Here is a 17517-nt window from a genome sequence, read left to right as displayed (position 1 = left end):
ACGGTTGGAGGGACTTGTAGCTTGCAATGACACCTGAAACTCAATAAATCGGACTAATAAGAATCAATTGGTCTTCCAATGAACCTTCGCAACATGAAGAATGTCTAGAGGTGTGCAAATGTCAATTTTTTTTTTGGTCAATTATATGTCATCTTTTAAGCCTTACATACTTTGAGAGCCAAGGGATCTTCAAGACTACACGTGAGAAGCAGATGAATAAGCATCTGCTTCCGGAAGAAATCGAAGAATTTCTTGGGAATCCTACAAGATCCCTTCGTTCTTTTTTCTCTGACAGATGGTCAGAACTTCATCTGGGTTCGAATCCTACTGAGAGGTCCACTAGAGATCAGAAATTGTTGAAGAAAGAACAAGATGTTTCTTTTGTCCCTTCCAGGCGATCGGAAAATAAAGAAATAGTGAATATATTCAAGATAATTACGTATTTACAAAATACCGTCTCAATTCATCCTATTTCATCAGATCCGGGATGTGATATGGTTCCAAAGGATGAAGTGGACAGTTCCAATAAAATTTTATTCTTGAACAAAAATCCATTTTGTGATTTATTTCATCTATTCCATGACTGCCAGAGGAATCATTACCGCAGGGCATAGAGGGGGAGGTCATAAGCGTCTATACCGTAAAATCGATTTTCGACGGAATGAAAAAGACATATATGGTAGAATCGTAACTATAGAATACGACCCTAATCGAAATGCATACATTTGTCTCATACACTTGACAGACTCACAAAAGTGCTTATTCGAACTGAAGATCAATACATGTCCCTTAGCTTAAGGACATGAGTAAGGTAACCCGAAAGGCATTTATCAACGTAGCTGTGAGGAGTAATAACAAACTGAAAAGCATTTTAATAGCCGAAAGGCATTGGCTGAATGTATTTGCTAAGCTTACAGTTTTACATGGTTTGCCATCATTTTGTAAAGAATGCTTGCCGTCCTAATGTAATAATGCACGCCTCGATCTTTTTTCCCAGATATGTGTCACAGTTTCTTTTCTTTCAAGTCGAAGAAAAATATTTAGGACTGCATCAATATTTTCCATAGGATTGCTTGATCTCCAAGAAAGCTGTATGTAGCCTCTAAAATTTATACCAAAATTAATGTAAAATTCTATTTTGTATGGGACTCTTTTTTCTTTTTCTTTTTACTATTTTGTATAGGACTCGACATCTCTGTAAATACTGTAAAATAGGGAATAGAATAGCACGAAAGTTTTCTCAGAATTTACCATGGGTTGAGCTTGCTCGATCAGGAAGATCGAATCAACAAGGTCTGAGAACAAAGAGTCAGAGAAGGAAGAAGCTCGGCCTGCAGCCACCGAGCTCAGCCTTAGCCACCAAGCCAGAGAACAAGGATCCAACCCCTCTGAGCAAAAAGGCAGCGAAGAAAGATGCTCTCAAGTGCGAGAAGCTCCAACGCCGCCTGGAGCGAGAAGCAGCAGCGGCCGCCGCTACCCGCCGGAGGACCCACTCGCCGCCAATTACGGCTACGTACCACTTCGTGAGAAACCAGAAGGCCCTGCCAACAATCACACTGACGTTAGAGCTCTAACTGAGGCGTTGAATGGCCAGAAGGTTCTGACAAGCGGTCGCATGCAGACAATTAGACCTATGGGGAAAAGGCAAGTCTTTATTGTCGCCAGAAAGAAGGGATTCACGGTTCAGTGCGTTGTGCAGGTTAAGCCGAAGATTGTGAGCCCTCAGATGGTCGAGTATGTGCAGGAGTTGACGAGGGAGTCATTTGTTGATATCGAAGGGATCGTTTCTATTCCTCGTAAGGAAATCACAGGCACTTCACAGAAAGTAGAAGTGCATGTCAGAAAGTTGTACTGTAATAGTAGGGCAACTGTTTTACCAATCCCCTCCTTGAGGATTGTGTAGCTGGTCGTGTAGAACAGGATAGTCGCTTGAACAACCGAGTGATTGACTTGCGAACTCAGGCCAACCGGGCGATTTTCGTAATCCAGCACCACTTCAGAAATTTCTTCCGGCAGTTCTTGTCGTCCGAAGAGTTTTATGAAATCCACACGCCAAAACTGAACGCTGGTTCGAGTGAAGGTGGAGCTTCAGTGTTTAAGCTGGACGACAAGGGACAGCCGACATGCCTTGCCCAGCTACCGCAGCTCCACAAGCAAATGGCCATCTGTGGTGACATGGGTCGTGTTTATGAGATTGTTCCTGTTTTCAGAGCTGAGGACTCTTGTTTATCTTCACACTGACTTCTAGTTTTAGGTTGTTCATATTTGACTTTGGTGTTGCTTGCTGCGGCGTAATGCCTAGGATAAATATACTAACTGACAGCGATTCCGCACCTGCATAGGGAAGTTGGTTCGCATTGTCATCCTCTGAGTCGTGGACGAGTGAATTGGAGGCCAACTATTTGAACTTGGTGCGGCGAAGCGGTGGAAACGACTCGCGTTGTGAAGATCGTGCTTCTGTCTTTGCGAGGGTGCTAGCGAATTGGGAAACTAGTGAATCATCAGGCACCATGGAGTCAAGACATGAGGAGGTTGGAGAAAGTGAAGTGAGTCTCACTCTGAGCCAAGAGCAAGGCGTACGTGAGCGTATTGTGAGCGCTTTGGGGACTAGTACTTCGGGCCCAACATTGAGTTCAGCGCCTGTAAGGCGTTGGCTAGACGGCGGAGTGCAAACGTCGGAGGTGGAGGAACCGCAGGGAGCTGACTCCGCTGCAGTGCTTGGTTATGTCGAAGAATTCAAGCTTCTTGCTACGATCGTTGCGCGGTCGATCGGGCTGGATGAGTATGGTTCGATATTACCTGATGGACACGCGTTGGTCAGTCCCTCTGTATTGCGGCTTGGGCTGGAATTGCCATTAGATCCACGTCTGCAGTGTTTGGTGGCTGAGTTAGGCTTGGCCTTTGGTCAAGTCAACTACAACATGTGGCGAGTTATTCTCGGCCTATGTTCGCTCTTCCACTTGTCAGGATGTTGGTTTCCCACTGCGGCGGATGTGCTCCATTTCTTCAAGTTGGATTATAACCAACGGAATGGTAACGGAGGAACGGCGCGGTTCGTTAGGCGAGACGAGCGTAGTGAGTTTCAAGTCTTGGAGAACTGGCCCTCCTCATAAGCTAACTGGAGGAAGAATAGCTTCATAGTAGAGGGGGGATGGGAATACAGGCGTATCAACGGGGTAGAGTATCTCCCGGATAAGCATATTCCCTTGCGATTTCAAGCCATTAACTGTATGTCTTAATGTCTTACTAAAATTGTTTGCGAAGAAATAACTGCTTGCTGACTGTTTTTTTTGTTGCGCAGCGGGAAGTAGGTTGGTGTTGTCGGAGTGGGAGGTCGATCACGTGAATCTTGTGACATACCTTTGGATGTGTCAAGGTGAGAATTTAGTCCACGATTTGCAGGTGTTGACGAACCCGTACCTTTTGTTCGAGCAAGGACTACTTCGCCGTCATCGTGAGTAAAAGCGCTACGCTTTTAGTTTCTGTATATTTTCTTTGTTTTATAGCGTATTGATCTGTTATTGTATGTACAACGACGACGCTCTCGGTGAATAGGAACTTCGAGAAGTCGGAGCGTATCAGCTACGCGAGGTTCCTACAGCAAGAAGACCCCAACGTATCTCCGGACACCGAAGGGCTAGTTGTAACCATGCGGCGGCGCGTGATGTCAAAGGAGGTGGCGGCGTCCACTAAGACTGTGAATTCAACCGCGAAGCGGGTTAAGGATTCCCCGCAGGTCGTGGATCTGTTTGTTCCCTCCCATATGCCGAATGAGCAGGGCTTGCCTCGCCAGAGTGATGCGGTGGAGTCCCAAGAGGCCAGGAAGAGGAAGAAGGTGCAGAAGACGGGTGCCTCTTCGCGGAAAGCGAAGTCCTCTGTTGCTCCTGAAGACGCAGAGGATATTATGGTAGAAGCTCTGCCGCCTAAAAGGCTGAAGACTACGCATAAGGGGCCCATCACATTCATAGACACTCGGGTCTATGAGGATCTATCGGCGCTGGACCGTAGTCCATTTAGCCAACTAGGAGCGGCGGAGTTCGAGAAGCTGGTCTTGCTCAGCCATCGTGCCGGGCTCGGAGGGCTACGGCGGCCTGAGAGGTCTGGCCTGGAATTGCGTAGCCCGCTCGGCCTTGGTGCGACGAGAGCAGCGAAGATGGTTTTCAACTTGCTTGACGTGGTGCGGGATGCCCTTGAAGCTGAGCGTCTTCTCGCCGAAGTAACTGAGCGGGATAGCAACCGCGAAGCAAGGGTATTGTTTCTGGAAAACGACTTGGCCAACGCCAAGGCCAAGTTAGAGAACGCGGAAAACCTGCAGGAAGATCTTCGGCATGAGGTTGCCCGTCAGGAAGTGGCCGAGTCGTTGGCGAAGAAATGGCCATGGAGAGAGATGTGGCGCAATCGGCCCTAGTTGAGGCCGAGGAGCTTGCGAGGCCAGCGAAAGAAGAGGCGGAGGTTTAGAAGGCGCGCGTAGCGGAGGAGGCTGCAGCCAGTGCAATGGCTGCCTTCAAAGCATCCGCGGAAATGACTGAATACCTGGAAGGGTACTACGTCACGACCGTGGGTGATATGATTGCGCAGTTCCAGGAGCTAGAGATGCTGGATCCCGCCGACTACGAGGTTCGGCGAAGTGAGAGAGGTTTAGAAGCGCCGCCGATGCGGCACGAAGTGATCCCGCCTTTCTCACAGCATTCTTCTGCTGCGGAGGGAAGATGGAAAGAAAATTTCTGACTTTTCTTCTTCTGGTTTATCTTGTGATAATGACATGTCTGATTCTAATCTGGAGACCCATTCTCCTACTCCTCCTTCACAGAGCATCAGGATGCACAACCGTAGCAAGGCGAACCGGGGCAAGCGGCGGAACTAGATGTTGCAGGAACCAGTGATGTGGCCTAAGGAATGCCAGCGTATTAAGCTGCGAGGGAGGAGTAGGATGGGGTTTATAAAGACTTAGCGTAACTGAAGGACATCCCTCGTCCCCGTAGTGTTTTATCATCTGCCTTTCATTTCGTTGTATATTTCCAATTTTCTTTTTTGTAATGGGCGTTGTGCCAAACTTGTTTATCTTTAATGAATAGAAGCCATTTCGGGTCCTTCAAGTGATTTCTTCTATGTTATTGCCGTAGCAACGTTATGTGATTGTTATTTTATACTTTTGGCTACATGCTTATTACTATCTTTGTTGTGCGCACAAAAAAAATAGTCTGTCGAAAGAACTTAATTGCCGTGGTATGCTAGCAAACCGGCGTAGTAAGGATCAATGGTTTGAAAAATTCCTCATTTGATTTATAGCTTGGCCGTAGCCATTTTGTACAAAGATAGCTTTGGCAGTGTGCCATAAGTACTTAAAACAATCCAAGTCCTCATGTGTTGCACTACGCACGGACCCTTACTTATAGTAGTACTTAAGCTGTTCCATGTTCCAAGGGTGGACTAGTCTTTCTCTGTACTTGTCCTCTAGGCAGTACGTGTTTGGTGCCACGATTTGGACGACTTTGTATGGTCTGTCCCATCTTGGGCGTAACCCAGTGACCTTTGTTTGGACCTTCTTTAGGACCCAGTCGCCGAGTTGAAGAGTCTTGCTCTTTACTCTGGAGTTATATAAGCGTGACACGCGCTGTTTATTTAGAATGTTGTGACGGTGCGCTGTGATGCTTTTCTCTTACAAGAGATCTTTATCAAGTTGCATATTTTCCGAATTGGTCTCGGGGTCAAACAGCGAAACCCGTTGTGTTGGCTGGATTACTTCGATGAGAAGTACTGCTTTTGTGCCATACATGAGGCAGAAAGGAGTCTCACCCGTAGCTTCTGTTGGTGTGGTACGGATTGCCCATAGTACCTCGTCGAGTTTCTCGGGCCAAAGTCTTTTGGCTTCATCCAGTTTTTTTCTAAGGAGACCCTTGATCAACTTGTTGGCGGCTTCCACTTGCCCGTTAGTTTTTGGATGCGCCACGGATGCGAATTTGAGGGTAGTCCCTCTTACTCTAAACCATGTGATGAGGTGGTCGTTGTTGAATTGTGTGCCGTTATCTGTGATGATAGATTTCGGCGTACCGTTGCTGTAGAAGATGTTGCATTGCAGAAAGTTTTGGACCTTCTCGGTTGTTACGGCGGTCATGGGCGCAGCCTCGATCCATTTGGAGTGATAATCGATGCACACAATAACCCACTTAAATTGGCACTTCCCGACGGAGAGCGGGCCTATCAGATCCATTCCCCAGAGGCAGTTGATCCACGGGCTGACTATGTAGGATAGCGGTTCTTAGGGTTGGCGTGGTATGGGCCCGTGAATTTAACATTGATGACAAGATCTGGCTAGCTCTTGCGCGTCGGTCGCTAGTGTGGGCCAATAATATCCCGTTCGGAGTATTTTACCAGCTAGTGTGCGGCTGCCGTAGTTGTTGCCGCAATCGCCGCTGTGGATTTCGTGCAAGATCTTCTTGCCTTCTTCGGTTGTAACGCATTTTAGACTGGCGTTTAGTAGACCTTGGCGGTAGAGTGTGCCGTTCCGAAAATGGTATCTCACCGCACATCTCTTTAGTTGCCTTGCGGCATTCTTGTCTTCGGGTAGCTTGTCGTCACGCTTGAGTGCTATAATCTCATTCATCCATGAGACTTGATCTCGCTCTATCTGGTATATCTGCTGTAAAGTCTGGGAGATGGAGGGATTGTGGAGAATTTCAACCCGGGTATCCTTATGGCATTGATGTGGTTGCGCTGTGGCGAGTCTTGCTAAGGAGTCCGCCCTTGCGTTACTGGCCCTCGGGATTTGAGTGATGTGGTAGAATTCGAATCGTTTTAACAGCGTCGTGGCGTATTCCAGATAGGCTGCTAATTGCTCGTCTTTGGCAGTGAAAGATCCGGTGATTTGATTAACTACGAGCTGAGAGTCGCTAAATACGTTGATACTAGTTGCACCAGTGCTGAGGGCCAACTGCAGTCTTGCAATCAATGCTTCGTACTCCGCCACATTGTTGGAGGCAGCAAAGTTGAATTTGAGAGCATACTCGAGCTCGAGTCCCCCCGGTCCGCTCAAGATGATTCCCACTCCACTAGATTTGGCGCAACTGAAACCGTCTACATGTAAGTTCTACGGAGAAATTGTGGTGGGGGTTATGGCATCGTTTGGGGCTACTTCCGCCGTGTCTCGGGGAATCATTTATGCAATAAAATCGGCTACGTCTTAGCCCTTTATGGCGGGTCGTGGCTTGTATTCGATGTCGAATTCCGTCAGCTCAATAGCCCACTTGCTGAGTCGCCCGGAGTGTTCTGGATTCTGTAGTACTTGTTTGAGAGGCTGGTTTGTAAGTACGTGGATACTGTGAGCTTGAAAATAGTGGCGCAGTCATCTAGCTGCCACAATAAGCGCGAGGGCTAACTGTTCCAATGTTGGGTATCTTGTTTCCGGGCCGTTCATGGCTCTGCCCGCGTAGAAGACTGGCAATTCCTTTGTCCCATCGCGGCGAACTAAGGCGCTGCTGACCGCGGTTGTAGATACTGCGAGGTAAAGGTACATAGGTTCTTCTGGTTGCGAGGTTGACAGTAATGGTACCGCGGCTAGATAGTCTTTTAACCCCTAAAAGGCTTCTTGGTAGTCAGGTGTCTATTCGATCAGTTTGCTCTTAGAGCGTCTTAACAGTTTGAAGAATGACTCACATTTGTCGGTCAGTCTCGAGATGAATCGAGATAAGGCCACGAGTCTGCCTTGAAGGGCTTCCACATCCATCTTAAATATCGGCTGCGCCATATCCAGGATGGCTTGTACCTTTTCCGGGTTTGCCTCTATGCCGCGCTGATTGACGATGTAGCCCAAGAACTTACTTGTCGTTACGCCGAAAAAACATTTTTCCGGATTTAACCGCATCTTGTATTTTTTGAGTACATTGAAGATGGTTTGGAGATTGGCTATGTGGTCTTCGGCCTTGACACTCTTGGCTAACATGTCATCCACGTATACCTCAATCTCGCGACCGATGTGTTTGTCAAACATCTGTGTGACGCAACGCACGTACGTAGCTCATGCGTTCTTTAACCCGAAGGGCATGACATTATAACAGTAAAGGCCTTTGTCGGTAACGAAAGTCGTAGCTTCCTGATTCGCGGGGTTCATGCGTATCTGATTGTACCCGGAGTAGGCGTCCATCATGCTTAGTAACTCATGACCCACTGTTGCATTGATTAACTGGTCGATTCTAGGTAGGGGAAACTGTCTTTAGGGCATGCCTTGTTTACGTTCTTGTAATCCACACACATTCGCCATTTTCCATTCGCTTTTCAGACCATGACACAGTTTGAAATCCACTCAGGGTAATGGACTTCCCGAATGAACTTCATGCCTGTCAGTTTGTCGACCTCCTGGCGTATTGCCACACTTTTTTCAACATCAAAGCTCTGGCGCTTTTGTTTAACTAGGGTGTGTGGAAGGTTTGATGTGTAGCTTATGCATGATGATGTCAGGCGAAATGTCGGGCATATCCTCGTAGGACTATGCAAAGACTTCTATGTTGTCACCCAAGAAGCTTGTTAAGTCCCTCTCAACTGCGGGGCTAAGAGTTGTGCCAACATTGAACTTTCGCTCTGGGTGGTGCGGGAACGGTGTGATGCTTTTCAAGGAAGATTCGGGATTTGCCGGAGTTTTGGCTTCGTAAGGCGTAGCCTTTTTGCTTGTTCTTACATTTTGGTGTTTCGCCGTCTCGCGCGTCGACAACCTTGTCGGTCAAATTTGTTGTGGCATGTACTTCCAAGATTTCGTGTCGATTACGCATGGGCCTGATCGCGCGTGTTTGGCAATCCTTTGCTACAAACTATGAACCCCAGACCTGTCATGTCCCGTGCGGAGTTGGGAATTTGATGAGCATCATGTATCCAGCAATGAAAGTTCGCATTCGGTTGAGTGTAGGCCGACTGATGATCCCGTTGTAGGAACTGTAGGCGTCAACTACGCAAATTGTGCATGTTGCGGTCCCAATGCGTACTGTCATATAGTCTGAGCCTAGAGGTTGGGTTACGTCGCCAGAGAAGCTGATCAACGGTTCGTGGTCTTACACTAACTTTTTGCCACTACACTCCATCTTCTCGTAGCATCCTTTGAATAAGACGTTGACCGCGGATCCCGTATCGATCATCATCTTCCCTACGTCCCACTGTCCGCTCAAGACTACGTCAATGAGGAAGGCGTCGTCATTGGGTAAGGAAATGCCGATTTCCTCCTCCTCGGTGAAGGTGATATGCTTCCATCCTTCCTTCTGTCTCTTGGCGTTTCCCCCTGTGATAGCGTACACTTGCCTTGAGTAGTTACTGCAGCTAAAGCGCTTTTTTGCCCGGTTGGACATGTTTGTCATTGGGGCTCCTCCCTCTATTACGTTGATTCGGCGCAGGTTTTCTACTACGGTAACCACGTTCTGCTGTGCCTTTGGCTGCGCCGCTCGAATCCCTGTGTCGTCGTTGGCTCTTAGTGTGCAGAGGGTTCGGCAATCATTCGTGTTGTAGCTTCCATTTTCATGAAAGCTGCACCACTTACCGGTCTCTGCTTCGGTTTGAGGGCGTAGTGGCCTTGTTGGCTTTCTCAACGTCCCCTGATGTTTGTGAAAAAAGTCCTTTAGGGTTTCTTCCCTCGGTGGTGTATGGTCACTATGGCGTCTCATCGCGTTAACTTGGCGAGGATCTCTGTTGTCACAACGCTCGCCGCCAAGTCTCATGTTCTTATCCCGGCCTCTGTGTCGATCGTGGGTGCGTACGTCACAGTGATTTGTCTGATGTCACTCTCTTTTCATTCCTTTGATATGGTCTTATGTGCCAGGGAAGAGCTCGCGCTGGAGGAGGATGGTGTTTGTGTGTACGGATGTCTGCGGTACAGTGCTTTTGTCTGATGGTATCGGGGTTCGCTTTTCACCGTATGTGACGTATTCTGCCTGAGCATACCGTACTGTCTCAGTCATGATGTCATCATATGTGGCATCGCGCATTCGAGGGTCCACGTTGATATGGAAAAAGAAGTTCTCTGACCGCATTCCTTCCTTGAATGCAGCCAATGCAAGCGTTTTGTTCAGGTTTCGGCATTTGGATGCTGCCGTCTGTCATCGCATGACAAAGACTCCCAACGTTTCCCTGCTTTCTTGCTTCACTTGAAATAGACTGTCAGTTGTGTGTGTGGCCCCGGCCATGAGGATGAACCGATTGAGAAATTTCGTTGTTAACTGCGCGAAAGAATCTATGGAGTTCGCCGGCTGTTCGAAGAACCAATTCATAGCATGCCCGTCTAGCGTCTCGCTAAATAGGTGGCAGAGTGTGGTGTCGTCGAATTCTCTACTGCCAGTAACCTTTTTAAAGTTATCGATGTGCCGGAATGGGTCGCCTTCGCCTGTGTATGGCGTAATTTTTGGGCTTTTGGATTGAGAAGGGCGCACTGTGTTCATTATTTGCGTGGTGAAGGGGCCTGGCCTGGCTGCGAACATTGGTTGGTACCGCGGATTAGTGTCTCATTGCTCTATTGCGGTTAGCCGCTGCAATATCAGAGCTAGTGTGAGATCCGTGCTGTGACCAGTTGTGTGGGGTCTATAGCGGGAGATGACGCTCGTGCTTCCCTCCTCACGGTTGCGAATATACCGTGGTGATAGTGGCCGCTTCTTAGCGAGTTCGGAATGAGTCAAGCTGATGCTCAAGTGAACTTGCTCTCGTCCTTTCGTTGGCGCACTGCCTTCGCGTTGTGATTCGCCGTGTTGATGATTGTGTTCAGCCCGCTCGAGCTGCGCTCGCATCCTGTTGAGCTCGGCTTGCAGAGCTGCTGTCTTCTCGCGCTCAAGTTCTTCGCGCTGCTGGCACTCGGCTAGGTCTTTGGCCATGTTTTCCATTCTTTGCGGCGGTTGCCGGATCCGAAGTCGCGTTAGTGCTGACGACCGTTCCGGGTGTAGGGGTGAGGATGATAGGGTCGTTGGCGGAAGGTAGGGGATGGTTGAGGCTAAAGTTTGTTACGTCTTCTATATGACCGTCTACCGGAGTGGGGGGAAAGGATTGACAGTACTCATGTCGAAGTGTAGTTGCTTTGCTAAGTGTTGCATGTGATTTTTTGTAACTTTTTGTCGCGGTTTCCCACAGACGGCGCCAATGTTAACGTGGTGAATTATACCGATGTGATACGTTGCATTCTTTGCGGGTGCAGTACGTCGTACTCCTTGTCCCTTTCCTGTCACAATGGCACAACTCGTCAAAGTGGAGACTACGGTGGCGTGGTCTTCAACTCTCCGACGCTTAAGTTAGGCTGATGGTAATTTATGCAGAGTAACAGTAGAAGGTGTAGTGTACTTACCTTATGAGGTCAAGGATTTGACTTTTTATTGTTGAGTCGATGTAGATCATTTACTCCTTTTCCAGTGTGGGATAATGTCCAATTAGGGTGGTTCTCTGGAGTCTTTCTTCGGATGCGCGTGAGGGCGCGTCCGTAGTCGGTTTGGGTCGCGAGGCGGCCCATTGCATAGCTAGTGCAGCTGGCTCATTGTTAGTATTGCGAGACTGGGCTATTTATTAACCTTAGTGCGCTGATAGTTGTGCTGATTATGACGGACATAAGCCTATGCCAACATACTCATAGTAATCTATGTGAGTTCACTGTCCGCGATGTTGAGATGGAGATTGAGTGGAGCTATTTTGAGATTATGGATATGGCGAGCAGGTTGTTTGTTAATATGTTTGAGTATTTGAACAAAAACCGTGAGAAGGAACTCGAAGCTGTAGGGAGGCAGTATCCCTTTGAACCATTAAAGTACTTGCCTGAGACTCTACATCTCACTTTTGCAGAAGGTGTTCAGATGCTAAAAGAAGCTGGCGTCGAAGTTGATCCAATGGGGCATCTGAATACAGAAAACGAGAGGAGGTTGGGCCAAATAGTTTTGGAGAAATATGGCACTGAGTTCTACATACTTCACTGCTTTCCATTGACTGTCAGGCCTTTCTATACCATGCCTTGCTATGATGCTCCAGAATACAGTAACTCGTTTGATGTTTTCCTTCGAGGTGAGGAGATTATATCATGTGCACAGCGCATCCATGTTCCAGAACTTTTGGTTGAACGTCCTGAAGCCTGTGGAATTGATGTCAAGACATTGAAAACATACATTGATTCCTTCAGAAATGGTGTACCTCGCCATGGTGGGTTTGGGGCAGGGCTGGAGCGTGTTGTGATGCTCTTCTGTAGTTTGGACAACATCCGGTTAAGGGATAAACCAGTTAAGGGATAAACCATGATCTTTCCCACTGATAAAGTCTTTAAATTGTCCGGAAAGGGGATGTTAATCCTAAAGTAATCTCTCTCCCTCTGCTTTTATATAATTTTTTTCGTGTGTGTGTGTATATGTGACTACTCTTTCTTACTGATTACTTTGATGATATTCTAGCAGTCTAACATGTGTTGTATTCAGGTAAAGATCTTTGAACAAGCCTAGAACTGCCTTCTTCCTAATTCCTATGGGAATCACCTCAGAAAATGTTGCTCATCGTTTTGGTGTTTCCAGGCAGGAGCAAGATCAGGCTGCAGTAAGTTGATTAATCTGCTAGCCTGGTGTTATAGCCTCGTTTGCTTTTGTTTACTTATTTACTTCTTTTTTTCCGTTGCAAGTGTTAGGTTGATTCTCATAGAAAGGCAGATGCTGCTGCTACTGCTGCTGGTAGGTTCAAAGATGAGATCATCCCTGTGGTAACCAAGATAGTTATCGATTCCACTTCATTTTGTTTGCAGATAATGTTTGAATTATTCTGTGGAACAAAATATGTGATGTTTATCAAAAATTGTTAAAATACTGATTTCATTGAATTCGTGTAGAACGAGAATCTGAAAACCAAACAAGAATGCAGACACGTATACAAATAAATGTAATTTATTGAATATCAAGCGCGGGGTTACAATCTTTGGTGAACTCCTCTGATTCTATCTCCGTATGTGATTTGGCTCAAGGGTGACATGCACTTGATCTTGAGGATTTGAGTTTGATTTGGATTTGATTTGATGAAAAACGAGCGATTTGGCCGCTTGATGATTCTTCGTGGACTTGAGTTTGGATTGGATTTGGATTTGATGAAGAACGAGCGATTTGGCCGCTTGATGATTCTTCGTGGATTTGATTATCTTCGTGGACTTGAGAGACTTCGGGATTTGTCGAGAGTGATTCTTGCTCAAGTGATTTCTCTCCTTCTTCTCCAAGTCTAAAAAATCCTCCTCTTCTCATGTTGAAGGAGTGTATTTATAGTGTCAAGGTTTCTATTTTGTAGAATATTTTAATGATACTAAAATAATAAATTCCTTAATTGTATAATTAAATCAATATGTATTTTCCGATTAATTTAAAATTAGTTATTCTCATAACTAAATTAAACAGAAAATAATTGACTTAATTATTGTCGTTAAAGAATGTATTAATTTAATCAAATGTCCGATTACCATTTCGAATCGTCAATGACATTCAATTTTCGAAATCTCGTAGCTTTGATTACGATCATCTGTTTATGTGCTGACACGAGTTTTATTCGGATCCGCACTAACTTTGTTGACTTTTGGCCACGTGTGCAATTTTGTCAGGCTCTTGGTCGATTTAATTATTTAACGAAGATAATTTACTTCATTAAATTTCATGTGTCTACAAATGCCCCCACTTCAAGTCGTGCTGCAGATATATTGTCGTCACATGCCGGAAGCGCAGCTTGAAGTATGCACTTTAAATTGGAGAATTTGTGAAACTAGCTACGTAAATTTTGTAGCAATAATCATTTTTCTTGACTCCATTATTAGATGACTTTGCTTTAAAAGACTTAAAGATTGCAATTTCACAATTTTCTGGTTCTGATTGTTTAACGGGAACATGCGTCTTCTTATCCTTGGCATTGGTAGGAACAAGCCGATCATATCAGGCATGGGCCTCATATGTACTCTTGTCCATTGTGATCACCTGTATGTGTCTATTCTTTATCATGGACTTATTTGTCCTTTCACGACACATCTTCCCATACTCCTCAAAGTTTGTACCACGGGGTTCATGTTAAACTTGTGCTCAGCTTTTCCTTCCACAACAATCTTGCCGTGATTTGCCTCAGAGAAAACACACATAGGGACAAAGTCTTTCGACATATTCATCGAGTAACTCTTCGGCTTCATCCCTACCTCGGTCGGGGCAACCTCCATTTTGAACTGCACGCTTGAATTCTAAATAGAATTCCACCAATTTAGATATCAAAGAAATGGTAAAGTATGAGGGACAACATTGGTTTGCTATACCGGTTTCTCTGCTTGGAATAATAGATGCTTGCAAAGTGTGATAGCAATCATAACTCTTATTTTATGTTCACCTCCACCATCTCCTCAATTATAACTTTTGGTAGCACGTAAGTTACTTTGGTTTCCCTTATGCTTTATGTTGTCCCCCACTTGTTAAATCAATTTTTTCTTTGACTGAATGTTGATACACGCACATGAGCTCACAACATTATATTTCACCATTTGTCCTTGAGATCAGTACTGGAGCAAGAAAAAAGGAAGGTGTTGAATTCAAGGTCTTGCCGGTGCTTCCATTAGTTCCAGACAACTCCTCGTTGGTAGCATTTAACTTGGAATTGAGTGTTAATATTTCATCTTTAGCATTTATTTATTTATTTATTTTTTGTTCCCCACTGACAGTCACAGACATTAAGCACAATGTATTGTTCCCCACTGACATTGTTACCCATCTACCAATAAATGGAGAATCGATGCGATGCTTTATGGGAACTTGAAAATTGGCTGGAGGGCTGCACATGGAATGCTGAAGTTGTATAATTGTTCTTCCATCGAAAGTTCTGGCTGCACATGGATTTTTAAATGGTACACGGACTGCATTAATCTAATACCAAAATAATCACGAACATGAGACGTGAGAACATAATTTGTTAGTGCACAACTTGCACTTTCGTTCGACTAGGCAGTGGTTTTGTACAAGAGAAGGTCCTTCTGAAATCTTCTGGAAAAGTGAGAGCCTCCAAATCACAAGTAAAGAGGCTTGTATCTCTACAACGATCAAATTCTTTGAGAAAACCTCTCAGCGCTGGAAAATATTCCCAGGACCAGTCATTGGTTATTTTATCCTTGCTCTAAATTTCGCTAAGGACGATCATAGCGAGTGATAAACGTGGAGCTCTCATAAAAATTTTGGACTTCATAAAGTAGCCATAGTAAACAAATTGAATTAGATATGGGGTGTGAATCGTGGCCTTCACACTGCTATGACATCCGTACACAAAAATACCTTTCAGTGGTTTTTTTCATTCTTGGCACGTTGAACAATTAAAGTGTATGTTGGTTTTGTTATAGCCTGCATTCTTGTTGGTCAAAGGAAAAGCATGCATATTATGGAGGTCTATGCAGGGACAAGATGATGAAGACACTCACTTCTAGGTAGACAAGTCGTCTCAAAAGTTTCAATATGCAGCTTCAGCACAAAAAGAATTTCACCAGTGCGATGATAACTTTTGTTTCTCTCTCTTTTTTTGACATCTCGGCATAGGTTTGCTCATAACCTCATTTTTTTCTTGGCATGCTTTCTTGTTAGGCTCGGTGGTTCTTCACGTTAGGTAATGATAGCAGTGTCATATAATATGTATGCCAATAAAATATTGAGTAGAGACTAGGGGTTTATAAGGATGTAGTAAGTTAAGATCAAAACCAAGAATTGCAAGAACAAGCCATCTGTGATTGCCTGCTTCTGCCATGCAACACCAACTCCTCCAAGGTACTCAGCCTCAGCGCCAGCTTTTGCCCTTTTGACTTGAAGCACCTTCTCGACCTCTTTGTACTGCTGAATTCATTTCAAGGGCTTCCCATGCTTTTTTTTTGCAAGTGATCGGTTTCTTGTGCTTTTCCTCTGACTGTAAGCAATAAACTGCTGCTCTTCTATACTTCCAACTTCAAACTTCGAGTCATCGGTTCTTTGTACTCCACTTCCTTAACTTTCTGCTGTCTTGTTTCAGAAATAGTTGGTGACTTGTCTGCACATGCATCATCCATACTTTGCAATGTGGTCGTAGATGGTTCGCTATGGAGGAAATTCTTGGTGACGCAGCCTTCAACGTTACTACTTGGACTACCTTTCTCAATACAAATTATGGATGATGAGATTTGTGGATGCACTTGAATTTCCAGCCCCTCCCTTTGATTTGCCAATGAGTTGGATTGGCATTGGAACTCATTAATGTTAGAGATATATTCAGGTCTGTAGCTTGACTCTTCCTGATTGCGACCAGGATTGGCCTCGTCATCTCATTTTCTTCTGTTCCATGAAGAGTACTAGCAATCGCTAACGCCATTCCATTTCTAGTGCTACATTCACTGCTTGGATCAAGGAACCGGGGTACTTCCTTCTTTCCCAAGTTAGGACCAGTAGCTTCTTCATTCCCGAGCGCAAGGATAATTTGGTCTGATGCAACAATCTTCAAAATATTTTTGACGGAGACATGTGTAGAAGAGTGGAGAGGGCAAACAAGAGAGCTTCTGACAGTCTATGAACTTGCAGAGCTTTTTGGCATTGCATGTACCTTCAAGTATATATCAACTGCCCTTCAGGTATATATCAATTACCCTGTACAGCCCATCATCAATAAGCATAATCAGGCAGTAGTGTCATAGCAACAAAATTTTTTTTTTTGTCTGATTTTGTTTTTTGACCGATTTTGAATTTTTTTTGGACTGATTTTGATTTTTGAATTTTTTTTTTCATGAACTGATATTGACTTTTTTTTTTGTAAGATTTTGACAACAAATTTGAGAGTCGCGGCCGATCTAACCAACCGACTGATTTGAAGAACGTAAACGACCTAATTGCTTGACTGCTCTCATTTCATAGACTTGATGGCAGTCAACAAAAGTGGTTTAGGCTTTACGCATCATATTCACCATGGTGGCTTTCAAGAGTTTCAAGGACGGGACGATCACTATCCTTGACGATGTTGAAGATGAGCAACAAGAAGGCACCACTATAACCGTATATCCCTCTCTTACTGGGCCATTCGCTCTTAAACCTCTATTCTATGGCAGTTCCACTCCCATCTTGCAGTGGACTCACGCGGTGAACTGTCAAGTAGCCAGCTTTCGACCGTCTAAGTCAGGCAATGAGGAGTTAAGTTCAGACGTTTTAATGTTGAAGTCTGCACGCTGTGACGAAGAGGCTCCCACGATGTCATTCAAACTTCTCAACGACTCTATATCCAACAACTCTGCGCGATGGGGTACCTTTCGAACTACCGGCGGTTTTACCTACACAGAGTGCTACTGGGAGTGGGTGGATGACGTTTTAAGCCGAAACAAAGACCTCAACAAGAAAACAGGCCTCTATCGAGCAGTCTTTGCGCCATTGTTCAGCTACGATCGTTTTCCTCCTGTTGTGCGAGCTTTTTGTGAGTATTGGTGCCCTGCTACAAATACTCTGCACACATCGCAAGGGGAGATGTCTATATCTCTTTTGGACCTTGAGCATATTGCAGGCTTGCCTATCCTTGTGAGGTTTTATG

At 45.3% G+C, this 17517-nt stretch overlaps 1 pseudogene; it reads left to right on the top strand.

Moving 5' to 3' along the window:
- The first annotated feature begins 802 nt into the window (after positions 1-802).
- Positions 803-12230, top strand: LOC126784017 (aspartate--tRNA ligase 2, cytoplasmic-like; annotated as a pseudogene).
- The last annotated feature ends 5287 nt before the right edge of the window (positions 12231-17517 follow it).

The sequence above is a fragment of the Argentina anserina genome, chromosome 2, assembly GCF_933775445.1.
Source record: "Argentina anserina chromosome 2, drPotAnse1.1, whole genome shotgun sequence".
NCBI classification, from domain to species: domain Eukaryota; kingdom Viridiplantae; phylum Streptophyta; class Magnoliopsida; order Rosales; family Rosaceae; genus Argentina; species Argentina anserina.
The sequence above is the reverse complement of the archived record's forward strand: the minus strand, read 5'-3'. Positions and strand labels throughout refer to the sequence as shown.